The following is a 5,287-nucleotide window of genomic DNA, read 5'->3' as shown; positions in this document are numbered from 1 at the left end:
TAGACCTTTACATGCACATATATTTACAGACCTATACAAAACCATTGAAAAACAATACAAGTAAACCAAATCCAGCAACCCGATAAACAATTTATCGCATCAACTTCCAAATTCACCCGTTCCCAAAAAAGAATAATTACTAACACATACACACCACAAAACTTAAATGTACACCATTACTTACCATCATTTCGTTTACTGACGCACCTATTGACAAATCGAGTCTCAATCCATTACACCAAAATTGGATGATCACAAGCAACCACAGTAAATGCTCTAGCAACTCACATCCATGCGCCTATATAACGCTCATACCCACACCCTTTTCACCCACATTTTATCACAAAACACAAAATAAAGTCCTCCTAGATGCAAAATGTTCTCGAAACCCTCATCCAACAACTAGAATACACTAACAAGTCCATCATAGCAATACACCAAGAAATCGAAGAGTACTACGACGTCAAGCATTATATAATCGACAACCTCCCAACCACCCCAACCTTCATGAAAAACATCATATGTAAGGAGGGCAAAAAAACTGACGCCACCATAATAGATGCCTCGATCACCATGTAGGAGAAGATTGTAGACTCCATCGTTGCCTGCAAGAAAACAATCAAGAACCTTCCCGATTAGTAAAGCAGATGGATAACTGGTGCATGAAGTAGATAGTTGCATGCTTCAATCCTTTTCTATATATGTATGTTTTGATGTCTTTGCTCAAACTTCCTAATGAAAAATATGAATATTACTTAATTTATGTATCTTCCACATCAAGAATGCAAAAGGTTTTTAATGCATGTTTTTGAGTTTTGGTTTAAATGATTCCCGAACTTTTTTTGGCTTTATAAGGGCATAATGCGAGCTTTGTCGAGTCCAAATGGTGACATATCACATGGTATACCGGTTATTACAGGTTGAAGGGACTAAAAGAGCAGTCTGTAACCTACCGTATACCCTCATAAAGCCTGGAAATAACTTTAAAGATTGAATTAACCAACTTTAGAAACATTGTATGGTGTTTCTGTCATTTTCCCCTTTTACCTTTGTTACGCTGTCTACTGAGTCCTTTAGTAGTAGTGTTTTTTTCTTTTCTTTTTTTTTCTTTTGCAAATAATGTTTTATCGAAAAAAAGAAGTCGTTATTTTAGTAGCGTATCTTCGTAAATTTAAATTATTCTTCTACTTTGTAGGATAATATTTATAGAAAATGCAATATCATGTATTCATAAGTCTATACGGGGTGCATCGTGTTAGATGACTTGGCAATGTTAACTATTATGCATTCCAACTTTTGTGTTACATGCATTCCAACACCACCTCCATATTGCATAAGTGTGATCTCATGTAATTGTGGCTACGATCCTTCACAAGTGAGAGAGAAAAACCTTCTCTCTAGCTCTCTCTTTCTTCTATCTATTTTTTCCTTTTTCCCTCTCTAACTTTGTAACGTCCCAAAAACCATGATAAAAATTTTCAAAATTAAAAAGGGAAATAAACCCTTTTCATAAACAGAACATCATCAAATTATTTGTTCCACTACATAAATCCAAAATCAGAGTATCATATCAAAACATCTCTCGAAAATCATAAGGACAATTAGAGAGTGTGTACAATCACGCCTTTGCATTGTCCCGATGCTCAGAAGTACCTGAAACATTTAAATCTACAACTGTAAGCCAAAGACTAATGAGTTCCCAAAGAATCACATACAACACAACATAACTAAATATATAAAACAGTTATGGGTTACTAGCAACCCCAAGCTACCAGCTGCTCATATATAACAATTTTGGTTATTTGCATCCCTAAGCTATCAGTAGCTCACATACAAAAATTTGGTTTATCAGCAACCCCGAGCTATCAGTAGCTCACGTACAACATATGATATAAGTAACACAGTAAAACTGACAGAGCAGAAAAGCTCTACAACTCACCACATGTGTAGGTAGACACAAAACCACCTACACATGTACCTAGAGGTCAATATTAGACTATGACCCAAAACCCTGAAGTTTGACCAAAAGTCACATTTTAGTTAAAAGTCAACAAAATTAAGATTCTGGTAAAAAAGCACATCACACCTTTCAAAGAGCTTCATGCGCTCACTATAGGACAAAACAGTCTACTTTACAAGCCAAACAATCGCACCAACTGAAAACCCTAAAAGTACCTCGCGCTCTGGAAAAGCACTGTAACATCCCAACCCCCAGTTATCATTATCACTCCATTTAAATATCCTGTTTTAAAGTCTACTCGACGAGTTGACACTGTGACTCATCGAGTAGCAGCGGGCCAGGACACGTCAAATTAATGAGTGACTCACCGAATCGGCATGGGGGACTTGGTAAGTAGGAGCTGGCAGTAGAAACCCTAATTTTCAGGGTTTTTGCACCCTATATATTGGACAATTAGCGCCTCCCACTGTCCTTTATCACCCCTTGAGACCCAGAAACCCTAATTTCCATGAGTGAGAGCTTGTAGAGTGTTTTGGAGGTTTGGGAAGGAAATTTGTAGATCAAGAGTCTAGCATCAAGACTTCTGTGTGGATCTAGATTCTACTTCAGTGTGGGCACGTTTTGGAGGTAACCAACTGTTACCTTACCTCATTTTCTTCTAGAATCATTCATATGTGGAAACTAGGGCTTTCTTTAGTTATTCTTGAAGGGATTTTTGGTATGGAAGCTAGATCCGAAGTTGAAACTTCAGATCTGAACCTCTTTTGAGTCTTAAGTCCAAAAGTTTCCAGCTCTTGCAAGGATGAGACTCTCCTAAGGTGTAAAGCTCCATTAGAAGCTTAGATTAGTCATTTAGAGCCTTTAGGGCCTTACATGTGCGTAAACTTTGGAACTTTACGTGATAAACATGCCTTAGGAGCTTGGATCTGTTATTTGGAACCTTGTCATGGCTTAAAAAGTGTCTGCATGGATGAAGGTCTGCAAGGACTCGGCGAGTCATATGAAGATGGTCATGAACTCCTCGAGTTGATGAACAAACTCGATGAGTCTGTTGAAGATTGCCTTGAACTCGGCGAGTCGGCTAGGGTTTCCCCCAAATTGTTGGACACGTATGAGCTCGGCGAGTTAAAGGGGAACTCGATGAGCCAATCAAGGATATCATGACTTCTCGAGTTCAGGAAGGACTCGACGAGTTTGTGGACTACACTTGGCGAGTCGAGTCGACATGGACTGTTGACTTTGATTGTGGGCTTTGACTTTGACCAAGAGTTGACCAGTTGACTTCTGAGGATATTCTGGTAATTTGGAGATTTATGAAAAAAGGGTTTTATGGTAACTTTAGGAGGTGGAGTTCGTGTTAGTGATCCAGGAGTTGAGCTTTCTAGTTTCAGACGACAGTTGCAAGGTGAGTTATCTTCACTATACTAAGGGGTCTAAGGCACCAAGGCCGACCCATTTGATATGTTATCTTGAGTTGTGTTAGATGCTGAGTATGACTTAGTGTTGCATGCTAGTGGTTATGCCTGTTAGGTAGGTCTGTAAGACTACCTGTGATGCTATGTGATTATTGCATGCTCGACTCTTATGATTTATGTGTTTTTCATATGGGATGGGTTGAGGTTGTACTACTTTTTGTGGTAGCCAACAAACCCTAAGAGCATTCCAGTTACGGGCTAAGGGAGACTCGTACTATGGGCTCAGGAGCATTCCATTTATGGGCTAAGGGAGTCTCGTGGGTATTACAGTCTGTAGGGCTGTGGAACTGTTATGTGCTGTTCTGTTCAGTTTGTTATGATATGATTATGTGGACTGTATGTGTATCGGTATTTTGGGGGGTAACTCACTAAGCTTTCGGGCTTACAGTTCTCAGTTTATTGTTTTAGGTACATCAGGGGATCGCGGCAAGGCGGATGCATGATCGTACAACTCCTCACCTTTTGTTATGTTTATGGGATATACTCTGACAAATAATATTTTGAAAACAAAGTTGTAATGATTTGACGCACTTGATATGTTTTTAAAAGTTTAAATTGGTTTGAAATTTCTGGGTGTTACAAGCACACAACGTTCAGGTTAATTCTTAAGGGATTTTGTCTTAATCCATTAACTGAGGACTCCAACTTCTAGATCTGAGCTCCCATAATGTCCAAACGGATAAAGCTTCTAGATTTATCCATTAATATGCACCCAAACTAACAAGATCTAATCTTGAATATCAAAAAGGTCCGAAAAGACAACCTACTTTGTATGGCTAAGAGAACAAACTCTAAGATGCCAACTTTTTGAATCCAAATGGTCTAATTAATAATTTGAAGTGCTTAGAAGAAGCTAGAGTTATCACTACTCCAAGTTCACCACCAAAATATGACTAAAAACATAAAAATGGACCATTAACTAGATATATCATATAAGAAGGAAATTTAGGAGCTTTATACGTACAAATGTCAAGAAGATAAGCAAGATTTCTAGATCTACAATGCCCCTTTTTTAACGCACAAAAATGGAGTCTTCTTCTTCAAGCTTTAACCATAAAGATGATAAAGATGAGCTCTCAAGAGGATTTTAAGCTCAAATATAAGAGAGAAAGGATAGGGTTTGTTGAAAACACTCTATGGGGTCGATGAAGGCTAAGAATGATCCATCCCTAGAAAATTAAGTGTCTAAGCCCATAAATATTTTGGTATGTACTTGACCCGATTATGAGTATGGTCCTTTTGGGTTGCCTTCACCATAGCAACTGATAGGATGAATTATGGAGAGAGAGAGAGAGAGAGAGAGAGAGAGAGAGTAGAATTTATTATATGAATAATAAATTGGTACTCGGAAATGGTTTTATTAATATATTACAAGTTTAATATATTATTTGGAAATCATGTTATTTAATTAGTATTGATCAAAAATTGATTTGGTATTAATTTGGTGATCAAAAGAGACTGATTAAATAAAGGGGACTGATATTGCAGTTAACTGTTAGTTGCTAGTTAGGCTGATGGACTCCATAGAGTGGAGTGGACGAAATTTATGGGGAAGCCCATAAGATTTCGTCCATGGGCTCTAAGGAAGGAGTTCATGGGCTTCTTAAGGCTTAAGCAGTCATATTAGGGTTTCCACCTGAAAACCCTAATAGCCACAACTATAAATAGACCCCCTAACATAAGGATTTTGGCACTATGCTTCCTGGTGTTGCCCTAGCCGATTTCCTTCCCTCTCCTAAGTCATCTTGTTGCTAGTGGTGTTTGTGACTCCATTATAGGTGCAACATTTGAGGCACTAAGCTTTCAAAGATGAAGGATATTCAAGGAGGACTTGTTATTACTACATAACAAG

The sequence above is a fragment of the Lactuca sativa genome, chromosome 3 (assembly GCF_002870075.4).
Source record: "Lactuca sativa cultivar Salinas chromosome 3, Lsat_Salinas_v11, whole genome shotgun sequence".
NCBI classification, from domain to species: domain Eukaryota; kingdom Viridiplantae; phylum Streptophyta; class Magnoliopsida; order Asterales; family Asteraceae; genus Lactuca; species Lactuca sativa.
Note: the sequence above shows the minus strand (reverse complement) of the source record.